The 26,123-nt window shown below is 46.3% G+C and overlaps 11 non-coding genes and 1 pseudogene across 11 annotated transcripts; all 12 read left to right on the top strand.

Moving 5' to 3' along the window:
* Positions 1-1,792: 1,792 nt before the first annotated feature.
* Positions 1,793-1,983, top strand: LOC130338336 (U2 spliceosomal RNA). The gene has a single exon (XR_008879053.1). It is a non-coding gene; the product is annotated as a U2 spliceosomal RNA (small nuclear RNA).
* Positions 1,984-4,066: 2,083 nt separating this feature from the next.
* On the top strand, positions 4,067-4,257 carry LOC130338337 (U2 spliceosomal RNA). The gene has a single exon (XR_008879054.1). It is a non-coding gene; the product is annotated as a U2 spliceosomal RNA (small nuclear RNA).
* Positions 4,258-6,351: 2,094 nt separating this feature from the next.
* LOC130338339 (U2 spliceosomal RNA) lies at positions 6,352-6,542 on the top strand. The gene has a single exon (XR_008879055.1). It is a non-coding gene; the product is annotated as a U2 spliceosomal RNA (small nuclear RNA).
* Positions 6,543-8,631: 2,089 nt separating this feature from the next.
* LOC130338340 (U2 spliceosomal RNA) lies at positions 8,632-8,822 on the top strand. The gene has a single exon (XR_008879056.1). It is a non-coding gene; the product is annotated as a U2 spliceosomal RNA (small nuclear RNA).
* A 2,089-nt stretch (positions 8,823-10,911) lies between these two features.
* Positions 10,912-11,102, top strand: LOC130338296 (U2 spliceosomal RNA). Its single transcript, XR_008879024.1, has one exon. It is a non-coding gene; the product is annotated as a U2 spliceosomal RNA (small nuclear RNA).
* Positions 11,103-13,164: 2,062 nt separating this feature from the next.
* LOC130338341 (U2 spliceosomal RNA) lies at positions 13,165-13,355 on the top strand. The gene has a single exon (XR_008879057.1). It is a non-coding gene; the product is annotated as a U2 spliceosomal RNA (small nuclear RNA).
* A 2,086-nt stretch (positions 13,356-15,441) lies between these two features.
* Positions 15,442-15,632, top strand: LOC130338342 (U2 spliceosomal RNA). The gene has a single exon (XR_008879058.1). It is a non-coding gene; the product is annotated as a U2 spliceosomal RNA (small nuclear RNA).
* Positions 15,633-17,718: 2,086 nt separating this feature from the next.
* LOC130338343 (U2 spliceosomal RNA) lies at positions 17,719-17,909 on the top strand. The gene has a single exon (XR_008879059.1). It is a non-coding gene; the product is annotated as a U2 spliceosomal RNA (small nuclear RNA).
* A 2,097-nt stretch (positions 17,910-20,006) lies between these two features.
* On the top strand, positions 20,007-20,197 carry LOC130338346 (U2 spliceosomal RNA). The gene has a single exon (XR_008879061.1). It is a non-coding gene; the product is annotated as a U2 spliceosomal RNA (small nuclear RNA).
* A 2,070-nt stretch (positions 20,198-22,267) lies between these two features.
* Positions 22,268-22,427, top strand: LOC130338310 (U2 spliceosomal RNA; annotated as a pseudogene).
* A 693-nt stretch (positions 22,428-23,120) lies between these two features.
* On the top strand, positions 23,121-23,311 carry LOC130338306 (U2 spliceosomal RNA). The gene has a single exon (XR_008879030.1). It is a non-coding gene; the product is annotated as a U2 spliceosomal RNA (small nuclear RNA).
* Positions 23,312-25,396: 2,085 nt separating this feature from the next.
* On the top strand, positions 25,397-25,587 carry LOC130338347 (U2 spliceosomal RNA). Its single transcript, XR_008879062.1, has one exon. It is a non-coding gene; the product is annotated as a U2 spliceosomal RNA (small nuclear RNA).
* Positions 25,588-26,123: the final 536 nt, after the last annotated feature.

The following is a 26,123-nucleotide window of genomic DNA, read 5'->3' on the forward strand; positions in this document are numbered from 1 at the left end:
TGAATGTTCCTAATTGACAAAATAAGATTAATGCTTATGAAGAAATATAAAATCTCATCCCTTCCCCAATATCGCGCCACACCCCTACCCCTTAATTCCCTGGTTGAACGTGATGGACATATGTCTTTTTTCGACCGTACTAACTATGTAACTATGTAACATAACATGGGGGGGGGGGGGTCTCCTGGCTGTTCACACAGGTGTGTCATTGCTGTACATTGACCATGCATTGGCTTCTGTGGTATTGCAAAGGCAAAGACAAATGCTTCCAGCCATCCATTGCACTAATGGATTGGTCATCAGCTGGCTGTCTATGTCCCGCATCAATATAGACCAAAGTACAGAGGGTTAGGCTATGCTATTGTGCACCTACCTGATGCATCAGAAGGTGCGAGGCCCTTGCTAAATTCTGTGCACAGACTTTGAGATCTATGCTTTAGACTGTATCTAAACCTGCTCCAACATGGACTGACATTCTGGCCTACTTTCAGCCGATGCGACTTGTCTGTCGCTGAACAGTCGCTTTTTATGTATTCAGCACCTATGTATAATGTTGTAAAAATGCTCTAGAAGCTAATGTCGCAGAAATGTCACACATATTTGGCCTGCAACTTTCTGTGCGACAAATTCAGACAGGAAAAATCAGTATAAATCCTTAGAAAATTATCCCCCAGTGTCTCCATCTGCTGGCGGTATTGAATAAGCATTGCTGCACTGATGGGGTATGCATTAGACGAAAAAAAAGAAGAAAAAGAAGAATAATACGCCCAGAAAAGAGGCGAAAAGGAGAAAAACGTAAAAAAACGTGAAAAAAAGTAAGAGGAAGAGAAGGGAAAAAAAGGTGGAAATGGGTTTAAAAGTGATTTCGGCGGAGAAATATATATATATATATATATATATATATATATATATATATATATGCGCACACACACACATAGATATAAACGTATTCTCCGTTGAGATATTGCAGCCGCTGCTGTGTCCAGGCCCAGGAGCCTTAGCACTGTGCTGTGATGTCACTCAATACCACTGACATCACTAGGTGTAAACAACATCTCTCCTTTGCTGTGTATGTGACTATGGAGCTGTTTGGTGATGTCGTCTATTACGGCCTTCATAGAAGCAACAGGAGATTGTTGCATCCATCTTGAACCCTCAGAACTACAGTGCTATGATGTCACTCACTTCCACAGGCCTTGCAGAGTGTAAACAACAACAACCCAGCTTTGTTGTGTATGTAACCAAAGGGATTTGTGATGTCACCTAGAACCTTCACAGCAGCGACAGCTTTATGAGGAGCATCAGCACTGCTCTGCCTGAGCAGAACCATCACCGCCATAGGTTGTCAAATAACCCGGATTTAACCCACACAGGTAAGTCCAATGGGGTGCAGGCATGTCCTCTATGCTTACAGCTTCCCGTGGGTGTTGGTTTGATACCGTTTGGGGACAGCCAAGGAGGCATCTGCAGGCAACAAAGGTAGGTGTGTGCTTGTGTGTGTGTTTCCTATGCAGATCCTAAGCCCAGTGTCACATGCAAGTAGGAGGAGTAAGAAGGGTTCCTGGCAAATCCGGGTTATGGATTGCATTTAAAAAGGCCCCGTGGGAGTGCAATGGGCCCCTGTCTTGCTGCTTAGCAATAATGGTATGGGTTTAGGTTCTGCTGTGTGTACTGGTGGTTGACTGCCCCCCAGCCCAGAGTGTGCATGGAAAATTGTCTGGCAGCCTCCCTGACAGCAAGCAGTGATAGTGCCCATGAAGGGGACCTTGTTGGGCCCGCCCCTTTCACGGTTATCGCTTCTCGGCCTTTTGGCTAAGATCAAGTGTAGTATCTGTTCTTATCAGTTTAATATCTGATACGTCCCCTATCTGGGGACCATATATTAAATGGATTTTTGAGAACGGGGGCCGATTTCGAAGCTTGCTTCCGTCGCCCTATGCATTGACCCGATATGGCAGTATCTTCGGGTACAGTGCACCACCCCCTTACAGGGTTAAAAAGAAAGATTCCTACTTTCATTGCTACCTGCTTGCTGGCTAGCCAGCTAGCCAGCCCTGTGGGCCTTGCTGCTGCTGCAGCCAATAAACAAAAGGTGGTGCTGCTGCTGCTTCTGCTGCTTCTGCTTCTGCTTGTGTCTGGCCCCTGTTGGAGCGTCCAGGCACAGGACTTCTGCTGCTGCTGACTAAATGGCCTCCTTAATTGGATCATTTGAGTAGCCAGCACACCTGTGCAGGTAGGGCATGACATGATAGGCAGCTGCCTTGATAGCGGGTGGGTGCTGAATGTTCCTAATTGACAAAATAAGATTAATGCTTATGAAGAAATATAAAATCTCATCCCTTCCCCAATATCGCGCCACACCCCTACCCCTTAATTCCCTGGTTGAACGTGATGGACATATGTCTTTTTTCGACCGTACTAACTATGTAACTATGTAACATAACATGGGGGGGGGGGGTCTCCTGGCTGTTCACACAGGTGTGTCATTGCTGTACATTGACCATGCATTGCTTCTGTGGTATTGCAAAGGCAAAGACAAATGCTTCCAGCCATCCATTGCACTAATGGATTGGTCATCAGCTGGCTGTCTATGTCCCGCATCAATATAGACCAAAGTACAGAGGGTTAGGCTATGCTATTGTGCACCTACCTGATGCATCAGAAGGTGCGAGGCCCTTGCTAAATTCTGTGCACAGACTTTGAGATCTATGCTTTAGACTGTATCTAAACCTGCTCCAACATGGACTGACATTCTGGCCTACTTTCAGCCGATGCGACTTGTCTGTCGCTGAACAGTCGCTTTTTATGTATTCAGCACCTATGTATAATGTTGTAAAAATGCTCTAGAAGCTAAAGTCGCAGAAATGTCACACATATTTGGCCTGCAACTTTCTGTGCGACAAATTCAGACAGGAAAAATCAGTATAAATCCTTAGAAAATTATCCCCCAGTGTCTCCATCTGCTGGCGGTATTGAATAAGCATTGCTGCACTGATGGGGTATGCATTAGACGAAAAAAAAGAAGAAAAAGAAGAATAATACGCCCAGAAAAGAGGCGAAAAGGAGAAAAACGTAAAAAAACGTGAAAAAAAAGTAAGAGGAAGAGAAGGGAAAAAAAGGTGGAAATGGGTTTAAAAGTGATTTCGGCGGAGAAATATATATATATATATATATATATATATATATATATATGCGCGCACACACACACATAGATATAAACGTATTCTCCGTTGAGATATTGCAGCCGCTGCTGTGTCCAGGCCCAGGAGCCTTAGCACTGTGCTGTGATGTCACTCAATACCACTGACATCACTAGGTGTAAACAACATCTCTCCTTTGCTGTGTATGTGACTATGGAGCTGTTTGGTGATGTCGTCTATTACGGCCTTCATAGAAGCAACAGGAGATTGTTGCATCCATCTTGAACCCTCAGAACTACAGTGCTATGATGTCACTCACTTCCACAGGCCTTGCAGAGTGTAAACAACAACAACCCAGCTTTGTTGTGTATGTAACCAAAGGGATTTGTGATGTCACCTAGAACCTTCACAGCAGCGACAGCTTTATGAGGAGCATCAGCACTGCTCTGCCTGAGCAGAACCATCACCGCCATAGGTTGTCAAATAACCCGGATTTAACCCACACAGGTAAGTCCAATGGGGTGCAGGCATGTCCTCTATGCTTACAGCTTCCCGTGGGTGTTGGTTTGATACCGTTTGGGGACAGCCAAGGAGGCATCTGCAGGCAACAAAGGTAGGTGTGTGCTTGTGTGTGTGTTTCCTATGCAGATCCTAAGCCCAGTGTCACATGCAAGTAGGAGGAGTAAGAAGGGTTCCTGGCAAATCCGGGTTATGGATTGCATTTAAAAAGGCCCCGTGGGAGTGCAATGGGCCCCTGTCTTGCTGCTTAGCAATAATGGTATGGGTTTAGGTTCTGCTGTGTGTACTGGTGGTTGACTGCCCCCCAGCCCAGAGTGTGCATGGAAAATTGTCTGGCAGCCTCCCTGACAGCAAGCAGTGATAGTGCCCATGAAGGGGACCTTGTTGGGCCCGCCCCTTTCACGGTTATCGCTTCTCGGCCTTTTGGCTAAGATCAAGTGTAGTATCTGTTCTTATCAGTTTAATATCTGATACGTCCCCTATCTGGGGACCATATATTAAATGGATTTTTGAGAACGGGGGCCGATTTCGAAGCTTGCTTCCGTCGCCCTATGCATTGACCCGATATGGCAGTATCTTCGGGTACAGTGCACCACCCCCTTACAGGGTTAAAAAGAAAGATTCCTACTTTCATTGCTACCTGCTTGCTGGCTAGCCAGCTAGCCAGCCCTGTGGGCCTTGCTGCTGCTGCAGCCAATAAACAAAAGGTGGTGCTGCTGCTGCTTCTGCTGCTTCTGCTTCTGCTTGTGTCTGGCCCCTGTTGGAGCGTCCAGGCACAGGACTTCTGCTGCTGCTGACTAAATGGCCTCCTTAATTGGATCATTTGAGTAGCCAGCACACCTGTGCAGGTAGGGCATGACATGATAGGCAGCTGCCTTGATAGCGGGTGGGTGCTGAATGTTCCTAATTGACAAAATAAGATTAATGCTTATGAAGAAATATAAAATCTCATCCCTTCCCCAATATCGCGCCACACCCCTACCCCTTAATTCCCTGGTTGAACGTGATGGACATATGTCTTTTTTCGACCGTACTAACTATGTAACTATGTAACATAACATGGGGGGGGGGGGTCTCCTGGCTGTTCACACAGGTGTGTCATTGCTGTACATTGACCATGCATTGCTTCTGTGGTATTGCAAAGGCAAAGACAAATGCTTCCAGCCATCCATTGCACTAATGGATTGGTCATCAGCTGGCTGTCTATGTCCCGCATCAATATAGACCAAAGTACAGAGGGTTAGGCTATGCTATTGTGCACCTACCTGATGCATTAGAAGGTGCGAGGCCCTTGCTAAATTCTGTGCACAGACTTTGAGATCTATGCTTTAGACTGTATCTAAACCTGCTCCAACATGGACTGACATTCTGGCCTACTTTCAGCCGATGCGACTTGTCTGTCGCTGAACAGTCGCTTTTTATGTATTCAGCACCTATGTATAATGTTGTAAAAATGCTCTAGAAGCTAAAGTCGCAGAAATGTCACACATATTTGGCCTGCAACTTTCTGTGCGACAAATTCAGACAGGAAAAATCAGTATAAATCCTTAGAAAATTATCCCCCAGTGTCTCCATCTGCTGGCGGTATTGAATAAGCATTGCTGCACTGATGGGGTATGCATTAGACGAAAAAAAAGAAGAAAAAGAAGAATAATACGCCCAGAAAAGAGGCGAAAAGGAGAAAAACGTAAAAAAACGTGAAAAAAAAGTAAGAGGAAGAGAAGGGAAAAAAAGGTGGAAATGGGTTTAAAAGTGATTTCGGCGGAGAATATATATATATATATATATATATATATATATATATATATATATATATATGCGCGCACACACACACATAGATATAAACGTATTCTCCGTTGAGATATTGCAGCCGCTGCTGTGTCCAGGCCCAGGAGCCTTAGCACTGTGCTGTGATGTCACTCAATACCACTGACATCACTAGGTGTAAACAACATCTCTCCTTTGCTGTGTATGTGACTATGGAGCTGTTTGGTGATGTCGTCTATTACGGCCTTCATAGAAGCAACAGGAGATTGTTGCATCCATCTTGAACCCTCAGAACTACAGTGCTATGATGTCACTCACTTCCACAGGCCTTGCAGAGTGTAAACAACAACAACCCAGCTTTGTTGTGTATGTAACCAAAGGGATTTGTGATGTCACCTAGAACCTTCACAGCAGCGACAGCTTTATGAGGAGCATCAGCACTGCTCTGCCTGAGCAGAACCATCACCGCCATAGGTTGTCAAATAACCCGGATTTAACCCACACAGGTAAGTCCAATGGGGTGCAGGCATGTCCTCTATGCTTACAGCTTCCCGTGGGTGTTGGTTTGATACCGTTTGGGGACAGCCAAGGAGGCATCTGCAGGCAACAAAGGTAGGTGTGTGCTTGTGTGTGTGTTTCCTATGCAGATCCTAAGCCCAGTGTCACATGCAAGTAGGAGGAGTAAGAAGGGTTCCTGGCAAATCCGGGTTATGGATTGCATTTAAAAAGGCCCCGTGGGAGTGCAATGGGCCCCTGTCTTGCTGCTTAGCAATAATGGTATGGGTTTAGGTTCTGCTGTGTGTACTGGTGGTTGACTGCCCCCCAGCCCAGAGTGTGCATGGAAAATTGTCTGGCAGCCTCCCTGACAGCAAGCAGTGATAGTGCCCATGAAGGGGACCTTGTTGGGCCCGCCCCTTTCACGGTTATCGCTTCTCGGCCTTTTGGCTAAGATCAAGTGTAGTATCTGTTCTTATCAGTTTAATATCTGATACGTCCCCTATCTGGGGACCATATATTAAATGGATTTTTGAGAACGGGGGCCGATTTCGAAGCTTGCTTCCGTCGCCCTATGCATTGACCCGATATGGCAGTATCTTCGGGTACAGTGCACCACCCCCTTACAGGGTTAAAAAGAAAGATTCCTACTTTCATTGCTACCTGCTTGCTGGCTAGCCAGCTAGCCAGCCCTGTGGGCCTTGCTGCTGCTGCAGCCAATAAACAAAAGGTGGTGCTGCTGCTGCTTCTGCTGCTTCTGCTTCTGCTTGTGTCTGGCCCCTGTTGGAGCGTCCAGGCACAGGACTTCTGCTGCTGCTGACTAAATGGCCTCCTTAATTGGATCATTTGAGTAGCCAGCACACCTGTGCAGGTAGGGCATGACATGATAGGCAGCTGCCTTGATAGCGGGTGGGTGCTGAATGTTCCTAATTGACAAAATAAGATTAATGCTTATGAAGAAATATAAAATCTCATCCCTTCCCCAATATCGCGCCACACCCCTACCCCTTAATTCCCTGGTTGAACGTGATGGACATATGTCTTTTTTCGACCGTACTAACTATGTAACTATGTAACATAACATGGGGGGGGGGGGTCTCCTGGCTGTTCACACAGGTGTGTCATTGCTGTACATTGACCATGCATTGCTTCTGTGGTATTGCAAAGGCAAAGACAAATGCTTCCAGCCATCCATTGCACTAATGGATTGGTCATCAGCTGGCTGTCTATGTCCCGCATCAATATAGACCAAAGTACAGAGGGTTAGGCTATGCTATTGTGCACCTACCTGATGCATCAGAAGGTGCGAGGCCCTTGCTAAATTCTGTGCACAGACTTTGAGATCTATGCTTTAGACTGTATCTAAACCTGCTCCAACATGGACTGACATTCTGGCCTACTTTCAGCCGATGCGACTTGTCTGTCGCTGAACAGTCGCTTTTTATGTATTCAGCACCTATGTATAATGTTGTAAAAATGCTCTAGAAGCTAAAGTCGCAGAAATGTCACACATATTTGGCCTGCAACTTTCTGTGCGACAAATTCAGACAGGAAAAATCAGTATAAATCCTTAGAAAATTATCCCCCAGTGTCTCCATCTGCTGGCGGTATTGAATAAGCATTGCTGCACTGATGGGGTATGCATTAGACGAAAAAAAAGAAGAAAAAGAAGAATAATACGCCCAGAAAAGAGGCGAAAAGGAGAAAAACGTAAAAAAACGTGAAAAAAAAGTAAGAGGAAGAGAAGGGAAAAAAAGGTGGAAATGGGTTTAAAAGTGATTTCGGCGGAGAAATATATATATATATATATATATATATATATATATATATATATATATGCGCACACACACACATAGATATAAACGTATTCTCCGTTGAGATATTGCAGCCGCTGCTGTGTCCAGGCCCAGGAGCCTTAGCACTGTGCTGTGATGTCACTCAATACCACTGACATCACTAGGTGTAAACAACATCTCTCCTTTGCTGTGTATGTGACTATGGAGCTGTTTGGTGATGTCGTCTATTACGGCCTTCATAGAAGCAACAGGAGATTGTTGCATCCATCTTGAACCCTCAGAACTACAGTGCTATGATGTCACTCACTTCCACAGGCCTTGCAGAGTGTAAACAACAACAACCCAGCTTTGTTGTGTATGTAACCAAAGGGATTTGTGATGTCACCTAGAACCTTCACAGCAGCGACAGCTTTATGAGGAGCATCAGCACTGCTCTGCCTGAGCAGAACCATCACCGCCATAGGTTGTCAAATAACCCGGATTTAACCCACACAGGTAAGTCCAATGGGGTGCAGGCATGTCCTCTATGCTTACAGCTTCCCGTGGGTGTTGGTTTGATACCGTTTGGGGACAGCCAAGGAGGCATCTGCAGGCAACAAAGGTAGGTGTGTGCTTGTGTGTGTGTTTCCTATGCAGATCCTAAGCCCAGTGTCACATGCAAGTAGGAGGAGTAAGAAGGGTTCCTGGCAAATCCGGGTTATGGATTGCATTTAAAAAGGCCCCGTGGGAGTGCAATGGGCCCCTGTCTTGCTGCTTAGCAATAATGGTATGGGTTTAGGTTCTGCTGTGTGTACTGGTGGTTGACTGCCCCCCAGCCCAGAGTGTGCATGGAAAATTGTCTGGCAGCCTCCCTGACAGCAAGCAGTGATAGTGCCCATGAAGGGGACCTTGTTGGGCCCGCCCCTTTCACGGTTATCGCTTCTCGGCCTTTTGGCTAAGATCAAGTGTAGTATCTGTTCTTATCAGTTTAATATCTGATACGTCCCCTATCTGGGGACCATATATTAAATGGATTTTTGAGAACGGGGGCCGATTTCGAAGCTTGCTTCCGTCGCCCTATGCATTGACCCGATATGGCAGTATCTTCGGGTACAGTGCACCACCCCCTTACAGGGTTAAAAAGAAAGATTCCTACTTTCATTGCTACCTGCTTGCTGGCTAGCCAGCTAGCCAGCCCTGTGGGCCTTGCTGCTGCTGCAGCCAATAAACAAAAGGTGGTGCTGCTGCTGCTTCTGCTGCTTCTGCTTCTGCTTGTGTCTGGCCCCTGTTGGAGCGTCCAGGCACAGGACTTCTGCTGCTGCTGACTAAATGGCCTCCTTAATTGGATCATTTGAGTAGCCAGCACACCTGTGCAGGTAGGGCATGACATGATAGGCAGCTGCCTTGATAGCGGGTGGGTGCTGAATGTTCCTAATTGACAAAATAAGATTAATGCTTATGAAGAAATATAAAATCTCATCCCTTCCCCAATATCGCGCCACACCCCTACCCCTTAATTCCCTGGTTGAACGTGATGGACATATGTCTTTTTTCGACCGTACTAACTATGTAACTATGTAACATAACATGGGGGGGGGGGGGTCTCCTGGCTGTTCACACAGGTGTGTCATTGCTGTACATTGACCATGCATTGCTTCTGTGGTATTGCAAAGGCAAAGACAAATGCTTCCAGCCATCCATTGCACTAATGGATTGGTCATCAGCTGGCTGTCTATGTCCCGCATCAATATAGACCAAAGTACAGAGGGTTAGGCTATGCTATTGTGCACCTACCTGATGCATCAGAAGGTGCGAGGCCCTTGCTAAATTCTGTGCACAGACTTTGAGATCTATGCTTTAGACTGTATCTAAACCTGCTCCAACATGGACTGACATTCTGGCCTACTTTCAGCCGATGCGACTTGTCTGTCGCTGAACAGTCGCTTTTTATGTATTCAGCACCTATGTATAATGTTGTAAAAATGCTCTAGAAGCTAAAGTCGCAGAAATGTCACACATATTTGGCCTGCAACTTTCTGTGCGACAAATTCAGACAGGAAAAATCAGTATAAATCCTTAGAAAATTATCCCCCAGTGTCTCCATCTGCTGGCGGTATTGAATAAGCATTGCTGCACTGATGGGGTATGCATTAGACGAAAAAAAAGAAGAAAAAGAAGAATAATACGCCCAGAAAAGAGGCGAAAAGGAGAAAAACGTAAAAAAACGTGAAAAAAAAGTAAGAGGAAGAGAAGGGAAAAAAAGGTGGAAATGGGTTTAAAAGTGATTTCGGCGGAGAATATATATATATATATATATATATATATATATATATATATATATATGCGCACACACACACATAGATATAAACGTATTCTCCGTTGAGATATTGCAGCCGCTGCTGTGTCCAGGCCCAGGAGCCTTAGCACTGTGCTGTGATGTCACTCAATACCACTGACATCACTAGGTGTAAACAACATCTCTCCTTTGCTGTGTATGTGACTATGGAGCTGTTTGGTGATGTCGTCTATTACGGCCTTCATAGAAGCAACAGGAGATTGTTGCATCCATCTTGAACCCTCAGAACTACAGTGCTATGATGTCACTCACTTCCACAGGCCTTGCAGAGTGTAAACAACAACAACCCAGCTTTGTTGTGTATGTAACCAAAGGGATTTGTGATGTCACCTAGAACCTTCACAGCAGCGACAGCTTTATGAGGAGCATCAGCACTGCTCTGCCTGAGCAGAACCATCACCGCCATAGGTTGTCAAATAACCCGGATTTAACCCACACAGGTAAGTCCAATGGGGTGCAGGCATGTCCTCTATGCTTACAGCTTCCCGTGGGTGTTGGTTTGATACCGTTTGGGGACAGCCAAGGAGGCATCTGCAGGCAACAAAGGTAGGTGTGTGCTTGTGTGTGTGTTTCCTATGCAGATCCTAAGCCCAGTGTCACATGCAAGTAGGAGGAGTAAGAAGGGTTCCTGGCAAATCCGGGTTATGGATTGCATTTAAAAAGGCCCCGTGGGAGTGCAATGGGCCCCTGTCTTGCTGCTTAGCAATAATGGTATGGGTTTAGGTTCTGCTGTGTGTACTGGTGGTTGACTGCCCCCCAGCCCAGAGTGTGCATGGAAAATTGTCTGGCAGCCTCCCTGACAGCAAGCAGTGATAGTGCCCATGAAGGGGACCTTGTTGGGCCCGCCCCTTTCACGGTTATCGCTTCTCGGCCTTTTGGCTAAGATCAAGTGTAGTATCTGTTCTTATCAGTTTAATATCTGATACGTCCCCTATCTAGGGACCATATATTAAATGGATTTTTGAGAACGGGGGCCGATTTCGAAGCTTGCTTCCGTCGCCCTATGCATTGACCCGATATGGCAGTATCTTCGGGTACAGTGCACCACCCCCTTACAGGGTTAAAAAGAAAGATTCCTACTTTCATTGCTACCTGCTTGCTGGCTAGCCAGCTAGCCAGCCCTGTGGGCCTTGCTGCTGCTGCTTCTGCTGCTTCTGCTTCTGCTTGTGTCTGGCCCCTGTTGGAGCGTCCAGGCACAGGACTTCTGCTGCTGCTGACTAAATGGCCTCCTTAATTGGATCATTTGAGTAGCCAGCACACCTGTGCAGGTAGGGCATGACATGATAGGCAGCTGCCTTGATAGCGGGTGGGTGCTGAATGTTCCTAATTGACAAAATAAGATTAATGCTTATGAAGAAATATAAAATCTCATCCCTTCCCCAATATCGCGCCACACCCCTACCCCTTAATTCCCTGGTTGAACGTGATGGACATATGTCTTTTTTCGACCGTACTAACTATGTAACTATGTAACATAACATGGGGGGGGGGGGGTCTCCTGGCTGTTCACACAGGTGTGTCATTGCTGTACATTGACCATGCATTGCTTCTGTGGTATTGCAAAGGCAAAGACAAATGCTTCCAGCCATCCATTGCACTAATGGATTGGTCATCAGCTGGCTGTCTATGTCCCGCATCAATATAGACCAAAGTACAGAGGGTTAGGCTATGCTATTGTGCACCTACCTGATGCATCAGAAGGTGCGAGGCCCTTGCTAAATTCTGTGCACAGACTTTGAGATCTATGCTTTAGACTGTATCTAAACCTGCTCCAACATGGACTGACATTCTGGCCTACTTTCAGCCGATGCGACTTGTCTGTCGCTGAACAGTCGCTTTTTATGTATTCAGCACCTATGTATAATGTTGTAAAAATGCTCTAGAAGCTAAAGTCGCAGAAATGTCACACATATTTGGCCTGCAACTTTCTGTGCGACAAATTCAGACAGGAAAAATCAGTATAAATCCTTAGAAAATTATCCCCCAGTGTCTCCATCTGCTGGCGGTATTGAATAAGCATTGCTGCACTGATGGGGTATGCATTAGACGAAAAAAAAGAAGAAAAAGAAGAATAATACGCCCAGAAAAGAGGCGAAAAGGAGAAAAACGTAAAAAAACGTGAAAAAAAAGTAAGAGGAAGAGAAGGGAAAAAAAGGTGGAAATGGGTTTAAAAGTGATTTCGGCGGAGAAATATATATATATATATATATATATATATATATATATATATATATATATATGCGCACACACACACATAGATATAAACGTATTCTCCGTTGAGATATTGCAGCCGCTGCTGTGTCCAGGCCCAGGAGCCTTAGCACTGTGCTGTGATGTCACTCAATACCACTGACATCACTAGGTGTAAACAACATCTCTCCTTTGCTGTGTATGTGACTATGGAGCTGTTTGGTGATGTCGTCTATTACGGCCTTCATAGAAGCAACAGGAGATTGTTGCATCCATCTTGAACCCTCAGAACTACAGTGCTATGATGTCACTCACTTCCACAGGCCTTGCAGAGTGTAAACAACAACAACCCAGCTTTGTTGTGTATGTAACCAAAGGGATTTGTGATGTCACCTAGAACCTTCACAGCAGCGACAGCTTTATGAGGAGCATCAGCACTGCTCTGCCTGAGCAGAACCATCACCGCCATAGGTTGTCAAATAACCCGGATTTAACCCACACAGGTAAGTCCAATGGGGTGCAGGCATGTCCTCTATGCTTACAGCTTCCCGTGGGTGTTGGTTTGATACCGTTTGGGGACAGCCAAGGAGGCATCTGCAGGCAACAAAGGTAGGTGTGTGCTTGTGTGTGTGTTTCCTATGCAGATCCTAAGCCCAGTGTCACATGCAAGTAGGAGGAGTAAGAAGGGTTCCTGGCAAATCCGGGTTATGGATTGCATTTAAAAAGGCCCCGTGGGAGTGCAATGGGCCCCTGTCTTGCTGCTTAGCAATAATGGTATGGGTTTAGGTTCTGCTGTGTGTACTGGTGGTTGACTGCCCCCCAGCCCAGAGTGTGCATGGAAAATTGTCTGGCAGCCTCCCTGACAGCAAGCAGTGATAGTGCCCATGAAGGGGACCTTGTTGGGCCCGCCCCTTTCACGGTTATCGCTTCTCGGCCTTTTGGCTAAGATCAAGTGTAGTATCTGTTCTTATCAGTTTAATATCTGATACGTCCCCTATCTGGGGACCATATATTAAATGGATTTTTGAGAACGGGGGCCGATTTCGAAGCTTGCTTCCGTCGCCCTATGCATTGACCCGATATGGCAGTATCTTCGGGTACAGTGCACCACCCCCTTACAGGGTTAAAAAGAAAGATTCCTACTTTCATTGCTACCTGCTTGCTGGCTAGCCAGCTAGCCAGCCCTGTGGGCCTTGCTGCTGCTGCAGCCAATAAACAAAAGGTGGTGCTGCTGCTGCTTCTGCTGCTTCTGCTTCTGCTTGTGTCTGGCCCCTGTTGGAGCGTCCAGGCACAGGACTTCTGCTGCTGCTGACTAAATGGCCTCCTTAATTGGATCATTTGAGTAGCCAGCACACCTGTGCAGGTAGGGCATGACATGATAGGCAGCTGCCTTGATAGCGGGTGGGTGCTGAATGTTCCTAATTGACAAAATAAGATTAATGCTTATGAAGAAATATAAAATCTCATCCCTTCCCCAATATCGCGCCACACCCCTACCCCTTAATTCCCTGGTTGAACGTGATGGACATATGTCTTTTTTCGACCGTACTAACTATGTAACTATGTAACATAACATGGGGGGGGGGGGGTCTCCTGGCTGTTCACACAGGTGTGTCATTGCTGTACATTGACCATGCATTGCTTCTGTGGTATTGCAAAGGCAAAGACAAATGCTTCCAGCCATCCATTGCACTAATGGATTGGTCATCAGCTGGCTGTCTATGTCCCGCATCAATATAGACCAAAGTACAGAGGGTTAGGCTATGCTATTGTGCACCTACCTGATGCATCAGAAGGTGCGAGGCCCTTGCTAAATTCTGTGCACAGACTTTGAGATCTATGCTTTAGACTGTATCTAAACCTGCTCCAACATGGACTGACATTCTGGCCTACTTTCAGCCGATGCGACTTGTCTGTCGCTGAACAGTCGCTTTTTATGTATTCAGCACCTATGTATAATGTTGTAAAAATGCTCTAGAAGCTAAAGTCGCAGAAATGTCACACATATTTGGCCTGCAACTTTCTGTGCGACAAATTCAGACAGGAAAAATCAGTATAAATCCTTAGAAAATTATCCCCCAGTGTCTCCATCTGCTGGCGGTATTGAATAAGCATTGCTGCACTGATGGGGTATGCATTAGACGAAAAAAAAGAAGAAAAAGAAGAATAATACGCCCAGAAAAGAGGCGAAAAGGAGAAAAACGTAAAAAAACGTGAAAAAAAAGTAAGAGGAAGAGAAGGGAAAAAAAGGTGGAAATGGGTTTAAAAGTGATTTCGGCGGAGAAATATATATATATATATATATATATATATATATATATATATATGCGCACACACACACATAGATATAAACGTATTCTCCGTTGAGATATTGCAGCCGCTGCTGTGTCCAGGCCCAGGAGCCTTAGCACTGTGCTGTGATGTCACTCAATACCACTGACATCACTAGGTGTAAACAACATCTCTCCTTTGCTGTGTATGTGACTATGGAGCTGTTTGGTGATGTCGTCTATTACGGCCTTCATAGAAGCAACAGGAGATTGTTGCATCCATCTTGAACCCTCAGAACTACAGTGCTATGATGTCACTCACTTCCACAGGCCTTGCAGAGTGTAAACAACAACAACCCAGCTTTGTTGTGTATGTAACCAAAGGGATTTGTGATGTCACCTAGAACCTTCACAGCAGCGACAGCTTTATGAGGAGCATCAGCACTGCTCTGCCTGAGCAGAACCATCACCGCCATAGGTTGTCAAATAACCCGGATTTAACCCACACAGGTAAGTCCAATGGGGTGCAGGCATGTCCTCTATGCTTACAGCTTCCCGTGGGTGTTGGTTTGATACCGTTTGGGGACAGCCAAGGAGGCATCTGCAGGCAACAAAGGTAGGTGTGTGCTTGTGTGTGTGTTTCCTATGCAGATCCTAAGCCCAGTGTCACATGCAAGTAGGAGGAGTAAGAAGGGTTCCTGGCAAATCCGGGTTATGGATTGCATTTAAAAAGGCCCCGTGGGAGTGCAATGGGCCCCTGTCTTGCTGCTTAGCAATAATGGTATGGGTTTAGGTTCTGCTGTGTGTACTGGTGGTTGACTGCCCCCCAGCCCAGAGTGTGCATGGAAAATTGTCTGGCAGCCTCCCTGACAGCAAGCAGTGATAGTGCCCATGAAGGGGACCTTGTTGGGCCCGCCCCTTTCACGGTTATCGCTTCTCGGCCTTTTGGCTAAGATCAAGTGTAGTATCTGTTCTTATCAGTTTAATATCTGATACGTCCCCTATCTGGGGACCATATATTAAATGGATTTTTGAGAACGGGGGCCGATTTCGAAGCTTGCTTCCGTCGCCCTATGCATTGACCCGATATGGCAGTATCTTCGGGTACAGTGCACCACCCCCTTACAGGGTTAAAAAGAAAGATTCCTACTTTCATTGCTACCTGCTTGCTGGCTAGCCAGCTAGCCAGCCCTGTGGGCCTTGCTGCTGCTGCAGCCAATAAACAAAAGGTGGTGCTGCTGCTGCTTCTGCTGCTTCTGCTTCTGCTTGTGTCTGGCCCCTGTTGGAGCGTCCAGGCACAGGACTTCTGCTGCTGCTGACTAAATGGCCTCCTTAATTGGATCATTTGAGTAGCCAGCACACCTGTGCAAGGTAGGGCATGACATGATAGGCAGCTGCCTTGATAGCGGGTGGGTGCTGAATGTTCCTAATTGACAAAATAAGATTAATGCTTATGAAGAAATATAAAATCTCATCCCTTCCCCAATATCGCGCCACACCCCTACCCCTTAATTCCCTGGTTGAACGTGATGGACATATGTCTTTTTTCGACCGTACTAACTATGTAACTATGTAACATAACATGGGGGGGGGGGGGGTCTCCTGGCTGTTCACACAGGTGTGTCATTGCTGTACATTGACCATGCATTGCTTCTGTGGTATTGCAAAGGCAAAGACAAATGCTTCCAGCCATCCATTGCACTAATGGATTGGTCATCAGCTGGCTGTCTATGTCCCGCATCAATATAGACCAAAGTACAGAGGGTTAGGCTATGCTATTGTGCACCTACCTGATGCATCAGAAGGTGCGAGGCCCTTGCTAAATTCTGTGCACAGACTTTGAGATCTATGCTTTAGACTGTATCTAAACCTGCTCCAACATGGACTGACATTCTGGCCTACTTTCAGCCGATGCGACTTGTCTGTCGCTGAACAGTCGCTTTTTATGTATTCAGCACCTATGTATAATGTTGTAAAAATGCTCTAGAAGCTAAAGTCGCAGAAATGTCACACATATTTGGCCTGCAACTTTCTGTGCGACAAATTCAGACAGGAAAAATCAGTATAAATCCTTAGAAAATTATCCCCCAGTGTCTCCATCTGCTGGCGGTATTGAATAAGCATTGCTGCACTGATGGGGTATGCATTAGACGAAAAAAAAGAAGAAAAAGAAGAATAATACGCCCAGAAAAGAGGCGAAAAGGAGAAAAACGTAAAAAAACGTGAAAAAAAAGTAAGAGGAAGAGAAGGGAAAAAAAGGTGGAAATGGGTTTAAAAGTGATTTCGGCGGAGAAATATATATATATATATATATATATATATATATATATATATGCGCACACACACACATAGATATAAACGTATTCTCCGTTGAGATATTGCAGCCGCTGCTGTGTCCAGGCCCAGGAGCCTTAGCACTGTGCTGTGATGTCACTCAATACCACTGACATCACTAGGTGTAAACAACATCTCTCCTTTGCTGTGTATGTGACTATGGAGCTGTTTGGTGATGTCGTCTATTACGGCCTTCATAGAAGCAACAGGAGATTGTTGCATCCATCTTGAACCCTCAGAACTACAGTGCTATGATGTCACTCACTTCCACAGGCCTTGCAGAGTGTAAACAACAACAACCCAGCTTTGTTGTGTATGTAACCAAAGGGATTTGTGATGTCACCTAGAACCTTCACAGCAGCGACAGCTTTATGAGGAGCATCAGCACTGCTCTGCCTGAGCAGAACCATCACCGCCATAGGTTGTCAAATAACCCGGATTTAACCCACACAGGTAAGTCCAATGGGGTGCAGGCATGTCCTCTATGCTTACAGCTTCCCGTGGGTGTTGGTTTGATACCGTTTGGGGACAGCCAAGGAGGCATCTGCAGGCAACAAAGGTAGGTGTGTGCTTGTGTGTGTGTTTCCTATGCAGATCCTAAGCCCAGTGTCACATGCAAGTAGGAGGAGTAAGAAGGGTTCCTGGCAAATCCGGGTTATGGATTGCATTTAAAAAGGCCCCGTGGGAGTGCAATGGGCCCCTGTCTTGCTGCTTAGCAATAATGGTATGGGTTTAGGTTCTGCTGTGTGTACTGGTGGTTGACTGCCCCCCAGCCCAGAGTGTGCATGGAAAATTGTCTGGCAGCCTCCCTGACAGCAAGCAGTGATAGTGCCCATGAAGGGGACCTTGTTGGGCCCGCCCCTTTCATGGTTATCGCTTCTCGGCCTTTTGGCTAAGATCAAGTGTAGTATCTGTTCTTATCAGTTTAATATCTGATACGTCCCCTATCTGGGGACCATATATTAAATGGATTTTTGAGAACGGGGGCCGATTTCGAAGCTTGCTTCCGTCGCCCTATGCATTGACCCGATATGGCAGTATCTTCGGGTACAGTGCACCACCCCCTTACAGGGTTAAAAAGAAAGATTCCTACTTTCATTGCTACCTGCTTGCTGGCTAGCCAGCTAGCCAGCCCTGTGGGCCTTGCTGCTGCTGCAGCCAATAAACAAAAGGTGGTGCTGCTGCTGCTTCTGCTGCTTCTGCTTCTGCTTGTGTCTGGCCCCTGTTGGAGCGTCCAGGCACAGGACTTCTGCTGCTGCTGACTAAATGGCCTCCTTAATTGGATCATTTGAGTAGCCAGCACACCTGTGCAGGTAGGGCATGACATGATAGGCAGCTGCCTTGATAGCGGGTGGGTGCTGAATGTTCCTAATTGACAAAATAAGATTAATGCTTATGAAGAAATATAAAATCTCATCCCTTCCCCAATATCGCGCCACACCCCTACCCCTTAATTCCCTGGTTGAACGTGATGGACATATGTCTTTTTTCGACCGTACTAACTATGTAACTATGTAACATAACATGGGGGGGGGGGGGTCTCCTGGCTGTTCACACAGGTGTGTCATTGCTGTACATTGACCATGCATTGCTTCTGTGGTATTGCAAAGGCAAAGACAAATGCTTCCAGCCATCCATTGCACTAATGGATTGGTCATCAGCTGGCTGTCTATGTCCCGCATCAATATAGACCAAAGTACAGAGGGTTAGGCTATGCTATTGTGCACCTACCTGATGCATCAGAAGGTGCGAGGCCCTTGCTAAATTCTGTGCACAGACTTTGAGATCTATGCTTTAGACTGTATCTAAACCTGCTCCAACATGGACTGACATTCTGGCCTACTTTCAGCCGATGCGACTTGTCTGTCGCTGAACAGTCGCTTTTTATGTATTCAGCACCTATGTATAATGTTGTAAAAATGCTCTAGAAGCTAAAGTCGCAGAAATGTCACACATATTTGGCCTGCAACTTTCTGTGCGACAAATTCAGACAGGAAAAATCAGTATAAATCCTTAGAAAATTATCCCCCAGTGTCTCCATCTGCTGGCGGTATTGAATAAGCATTGCTGCACTGATGGGGTATGCATTAGACGAAAAAAAAGAAGAAAAAGAAGAATAATACGCCCAGAAAAGAGGCGAAAAGGAGAAAAACGTAAAAAAACGTGAAAAAAAAGTAAGAGGAAGAGAAGGGAAAAAAAGGTGGAAATGGGTTTAAAAGTGATTTCGGCGGAGAAATATATATATATATATATATATATATATATATATATATATATATATGCGCACACACACACATAGATATAAACGTATTCTCCGTTGAGATATTGCAGCCGCTGCTGTGTCCAGGCCCAGGAGCCTTAGCACTGTGCTGTGATGTCACTCAATACCACTGACATCACTAGGTGTAAACAACATCTCTCCTTTGCTGTGTATGTGACTATGGAGCTGTTTGGTGATGTCGTCTATTACGGCCTTCATAGAAGATAGAAGCAACAGGAGATTGTTGCATCCATCTTGAACCCTCAGAACTACAGTGCTATGATGTCACTCACTTCCACAGGCCTTGCAGAGTGTAAACAACAACAACCCAGCTTTGTTGTGTATGTAACCAAAGGGATTTGTGATGTCACCTAGAACCTTCACAGCAGCGACAGCTTTATGAGGAGCATCAGCACTGCTCTGCCTGAGCAGAACCATCACCGCCATAGGTTGTCAAATAACCCGGATTTAACCCACACAGGTAAGTCCAATGGGGTGCAGGCATGTCCTCTATGCTTACAGCTTCCCGTGGGTGTTGGTTTGATACCGTTTGGGGACAGCCAAGGAGGCATCTGCAGGCAACAAAGGTAGGTGTGTGCTTGTGTGTGTGTTTCCTATGCAGATCCTAAGCCCAGTGTCACATGCAAGTAGGAGGAGTAAGAAGGGTTCCTGGCAAATCCGGGTTATGGATTGCATTTAAAAAGGCCCCGTGGGAGTGCAATGGGCCCCTGTCTTGCTGCTTAGCAATAATGGTATGGGTTTAGGTTCTGCTGTGTGTACTGGTGGTTGACTGCCCCCCAGCCCAGAGTGTGCATGGAAAATTGTCTGGCAGCCTCCCTGACAGCAAGCAGTGATAGTGCCCATGAAGGGGACCTTGTTGGGCCCGCCCCTTTCACGGTTATCGCTTCTCGGCCTTTTGGCTAAGATCAAGTGTAGTATCTGTTCTTATCAGTTTAATATCTGATACGTCCCCTATCTGGGGACCATATATTAAATGGATTTTTGAGAACGGGGGCCGATTTCGAAGCTTGCTTCCGTCGCCCTATGCATTGACCCGATATGGCAGTATCTTCGGGTACAGTGCACCACCCCCTTACAGGGTTAAAAAGAAAGATTCCTACTTTCATTGCTACCTGCTTGCTGGCTAGCCAGCTAGCCAGCCCTGTGGGCCTTGCTGCTGCTGCAGCCAATAAACAAAAGGTGGTGCTGCTGCTGCTTCTGCTGCTTCTGCTTCTGCTTGTGTCTGGCCCCTGTTGGAGCGTCCAGGCACAGGACTTCTGCTGCTGCTGACTAAATGGCCTCCTTAATTGGATCATTTGAGTAGCCAGCACACCTGTGCAGGTAGGGCATGACATGATAGGCAGCTGCCTTGATAGCGGGTGGGTGCTGAATGTTCCTAATTGACAAAATAAGATTAATGCTTATGAAGAAATATAAAATCTCATCCCTTCCCCAATATCGCGCCACACCCCTACCCCTTAATTCCCTGGTTGAACGTGATGGACATATGTCTTTTTTCGACCGTACTAACTATGTAACTATGTAACATAACATGGGGGGGGGGGGGTCTCCTGGCTGTTCACACAGGTGTGTCATTGCTGTACATTGACCATGCATTGCTTCTGTGGTATTGCAAAGGCAAAGACAAATGCTTCCAGCCATCCATTGCACTAATGGATTGGTCATCAGCTGGCTGTCTATGTCCCGCATCAATATAGACCAAAGTACAGAGGGTTAGGCTATGCTATTGTGCACCTACCTGATGCATCAGAAGGTGCGAGGCCCTTGCTAAATTCTGTGCACAGACTTTGAGATCTATGCTTTAGACTGTATCTAAACCTGCTCCAACATGGACTGACATTCTGGCCTACTTTCAGCCGATGCGACTTGTCTGTCGCTGAACAGTCGCTTTTTATGTATTCAGCACCTATGTATAATGTTGTAAAAATGCTCTAGAAGCTAAAGTCGCAGAAATGTCACACATATTTGGCCTGCAACTTTCTGTGCGACAAATTCAGACAGGAAAAATCAGTATAAATCCTTAGAAAATTATCCCCCAGTGTCTCCATCTGCTGGCGGTATTGAATAAGCATTGCTGCACTGATGGGGTATGCATTAGACGAAAAAAAAGAAGAAAAAGAAGAATAATACGCCCAGAAAAGAGGCGAAAAGGAGAAAAACGTAAAAAAACGTGAAAAAAAAGTAAGAGGAAGAGAAGGGAAAAAAAGGTGGAAATGGGTTTAAAAGTGATTTCGGCGGAGAAATATATATATATATATATATATATATGCGCACACACACACATAGATATAAACGTATTCTCCGTTGAGATATTGCAGCCGCTGCTGTGTCCAGGCCCAGGAGCCTTAGCACTGTGCTGTGATGTCACTCAATACCACTGACATCACTAGGTGTAAACAACATCTCTCCTTTGCTGTGTATGTGACTATGGAGCTGTTTGGTGATGTCGTCTATTACGGCCTTCATAGAAGCAACAGGAGATTGTTGCATCCATCTTGAACCCTCAGAACTACAGTGCTATGATGTCACTCACTTCCACAGGCCTTGCAGAGTGTAAACAACAACAACCCAGCTTTGTTGTGTATGTAACCAAAGGGATTTGTGATGTCACCTAGAACCTTCACAGCAGCGACAGCTTTATGAGGAGCATCAGCACTGCTCTGCCTGAGCAGAACCATCACCGCCATAGGTTGTCAAATAACCCGGATTTAACCCACACAGGTAAGTCCAATGGGGTGCAGGCATGTCCTCTATGCTTACAGCTTCCCGTGGTTGTTAGTTTGATACCGTTTGGGGACAGCCAAGGAGGCATCTGCAGGCAACAAAGGTAGGTGTGTGCTTGTGTGTGTGTTTCCTATGCAGATCCTAAGCCCAGTGTCACATGCAAGTAGGAGGAGTAAGAAGGGTTCCTGGCAAATCCGGGTTATGGATTGCATTTAAAAAGGCCCCGTGGGAGTGCAATGGGCCCCTGTCTTGCTGCTTAGCAATAATGGTATGGGTTTAGGTTCTGCTGTGTGTACTGGTGGTTGACTGCCCCCCAGCCCAGAGTGTGCATGGAAAATTGTCTGGCAGCCTCCCTGACAGCAAGCAGTGATAGTGCCCATGAAGGGGACCTTGTTGGGCCCGCCCCTTTCACGGTTATCGCTTCTCGGCCTTTTGGCTAAGATCAAGTGTAGTATCTGTTCTTATCAGTTTTCATGCTGGTGGGGATGGGTGCTGCATGGAGGATGCAGGTGTACCAGGGCTTTCCGGGGCTGGTTCTGAGGAATCAGCTCGACGGCTGCCCCGATGTGACCTGTTCCCTCTGGGTCTCGCCATGAGGCTGAGAGGGTCTAGAGCCGAGGTACTTTTGTGCCTCGGGGAGTGGTGACCCCGAGGTGCCGAAACTCACTGGGAGAATAGACTCACTGAGTTGAAGCACGGGCACCATAATCTCTTCACCTTGTGGCACTCACCTCTTGATTCCCGGCCTTCTGGCTAGGATCAGAGAAATTTTTATAGATCCGGCCGGATGTCCGGGCAGTATATCTGCACACATTCACTTATTTATTTATTTTTTGTCTCACTGTGTCACTTTTTGCGTGTTGTGTGTTCACAGGATTTGTCAGGATGCGGTAGCCCTTCTGGGTGTCCCTCCTGGCGGTCTAGGGGAGGTGTGTGTGGCCATTAGGTTCCGCACCTCCCTGCAAACACCCCGGGTACTCCTGCTTTGGCAGGGTACCTACCGTAATCGGCTCTGCGGGCAGATACCTTGGCTAACGCCAAGGGGGATGCCGGGAGCATTTGTGGTCCCCTAGTAGCTTCGGCGAAAAGGGACATCGAACCTGGAACCTCGCAGGTACCTTTTGGTCCGGAGGCGAAGGGTAAGGTTTGTTGGGGGGCCTCTCTCCTATCGGAGAAGGGCTTGCGATAGACCGCATCCTTTGTGCACGTTTTTTTAGTGTAACACGTTTGCACTTTTTCTTGCACTTTGGGTGAATCGAAAGCACGTTCCTCGGCTTTAGATAAAAAAAAAAAAAAAAAAAAAAAAATCTGTTCTTATCAGTTTAATATCTGATACGTCCCCTATCTGGGGACCATATATTAAATGGATTTTTGAGAACGGGGGCCGATTTCGAAGCTTGCTTCCGTCGCCCTATGCATTGACCCGATATGGCAGTATCTTCGGGTACAGTGCACCACCCCCTTACAGGGTTAAAAAGAAAGATTCCTACTTTCATTGCTACCTGCTTGCTGGCTAGCCAGCTAGCCAGCCCTGTGGGCCTTGCTGCTGCTGCAGCCAATAAACAAAAGGTGGTGCTGCTGCTGCTTCTGCTGCTTCTGCTTCTGCTTGTGTCTGGCCCCTGTTGGAGCGTCCAGGCACAGGACTTCTGCTGCTGCTGACTAAATGGCCTCCTTAATTGGATCATTTGAGTAGCCAGCACACCTGTGCAGGTAGGGCATGACATGATAGGCAGCTGCCTTGATAGCGGGTGGGTGCTGAATGTTCCTAATTGACAAAATAAGATTAATGCTTATGAAGAAATATAAAATCTCATCCCTTCCCCAATATCGCGCCACACCCCTACCCCTTAATTCCCTGGTTGAACGTGATGGACATATGTCTTTTTTCGACCGTACTAACTATGTAACTATGTAACATAACATGGGGGGGGGGGGGGTCTCCTGGCTGTTCACACAGGTGTGTCATTGCTGTACATTGACCATGCATTGCTTCTGTGGTATTGCAAAGGCAAAGACAAATGCTTCCAGCCATCCATTGCACTAATGGATTGGTCATCAGCTGGCTGTCTATGTCCCGCATCAATATAGACCAAAGTACAGAGGGTTAGGCTATGCTATTGTGCACCTACCTGATGCATCAGAAGGTGCGAGGCCCTTGCTAAATTCTGTGCACAGACTTTGAGATCTATGCTTTAGACTGTATCTAAACCTGCTCCAACATGGACTGACATTCTGGCCTACTTTCAGCCGATGCGACTTGTCTGTCGCTGAACAGTCGCTTTTTATGTATTCAGCACCTATGTATAATGTTGTAAAAATGCTCTAGAAGCTAAAGTCGCAGAAATGTCACACATATTTGGCCTGCAACTTTCTGTGCGACAAATTCAGACAGGAAAAATCAGTATAAATCCTTAGAAAATTATCCCCCAGTGTCTCCATCTGCTGGCGGTATTGAATAAGCATTGCTGCACTGATGGGGTATGCATTAGACGAAAAAAAAGAAGAAAAAGAAGAATAATACGCCCAGAAAAGAGGTGAAAAGGAGAAAAACGTAAAAAAACGTGAAAAAAAAGTAAGAGGAAGAGAAGGGAAAAAAAGGTGGAAATGGGTTTAAAAGTGATTTCGGCGGAGAAATATATATATATATATATATATATATATATATATATATATGCGCACACACACACATAGATATAAACGTATTCTCCGTTGAGATATTGCAGCCGCTGCTGTGTCCAGGCCCAGGAGCCTTAGCACTGTGCTGTGATGTCACTCAATACCACTGACATCACTAGGTGTAAACAACATCTCTCCTTTGCTGTGTATGTGACTATGGAGCTGTTTGGTGATGTCGTCTATTACGGCCTTCATAGAAGCAACAGGAGATTGTTGCATCCATCTTGAACCCTCAGAACTACAGTGCTATGATGTCACTCACTTCCACAGGCCTTGCAGAGTGTAAACAACAACAACCCAGCTTTGTTGTGTATGTAACCAAAGGGATTTGTGATGTCACCTAGAACCTTCACAGCAGCGACAGCTTTATGAGGAGCATCAGCACTGCTCTGCCTGAGCAGAACCATCACCGCCATAGGTTGTCAAATAACCCGGATTTAACCCACACAGGTAAGTCCAATGGGGTGCAGGCATGTCCTCTATGCTTACAGCTTCCCGTGGGTGTTGGTTTGATACCGTTTGGGGACAGCCAAGGAGGCATCTGCAGGCAACAAAGGTAGGTGTGTGCTTGTGTGTGTGTTTCCTATGCAGATCCTAAGCCCAGTGTCACATGCAAGTAGGAGGAGTAAGAAGGGTTCCTGGCAAATCCGGGTTATGGATTGCATTTAAAAAGGCCCCGTGGGAGTGCAATGGGCCCCTGTCTTGCTGCTTAGCAATAATGGTATGGGTTTAGGTTCTGCTGTGTGTACTGGTGGTTGACTGCCCCCCAGCCCAGAGTGTGCATGGAAAATTGTCTGGCAGCCTCCCTGACAGCAAGCAGTGATAGTGCCCATGAAGGGGACCTTGTTGGGCCCGCCCCTTTCACGGTTATCGCTTCTCGGCCTTTTGGCTAAGATCAAGTGTAGTATCTGTTCTTATCAGTTTAATATCTGATACGTCCCCTATCTGGGGACCATATATTAAATGGATTTTTGAGAACGGGGGCCGATTTCGAAGCTTGCTTCCGTCGCCCTATGCATTGACCCGATATGGCAGTATCTTCGGGTACAGTGCACCACCCCCTTACAGGGTTAAAAAGAAAGATTCCTACTTTCATTGCTACCTGCTTGCTGGCTAGCCAGCTAGCCAGCCCTGTGGGCCTTGCTGCTGCTGCAGCCAATAAACAAAAGGTGGTGCTGCTGCTGCTTCTGCTGCTTCTGCTTCTGCTTGTGTCTGGCCCCTGTTGGAGCGTCCAGGCACAGGACTTCTGCTGCTGCTGACTAAATGGCCTCCTTAATTGGATCATTTGAGTAGCCAGCACACCTGTGCAGGTAGGGCATGACATGATAGGCAGCTGCCTTGATAGCGGGTGGGTGCTGAATGTTCCTAATTGACAAAATAAGATTAATGCTTATGAAGAAATATAAAATCTCATCCCTTCCCCAATATCGCGCCACACCCCTACCCCTTAATTCCCTGGTTGAACGTGATGGACATATGTCTTTTTTCGACCGTACTAACTATGTAACTATGTAACATAACATGGGGGGGGGGGGGGTCTCCTGGCTGTTCACACAGGTGTGTCATTGCTGTACATTGACCATGCATTGCTTCTGT

Source organism: Hyla sarda, unplaced genomic scaffold, assembly GCF_029499605.1.
Source record: "Hyla sarda isolate aHylSar1 unplaced genomic scaffold, aHylSar1.hap1 scaffold_517, whole genome shotgun sequence".
In the NCBI taxonomy this organism is placed as follows: Eukaryota; Metazoa; Chordata; class Amphibia; order Anura; family Hylidae; genus Hyla; species Hyla sarda.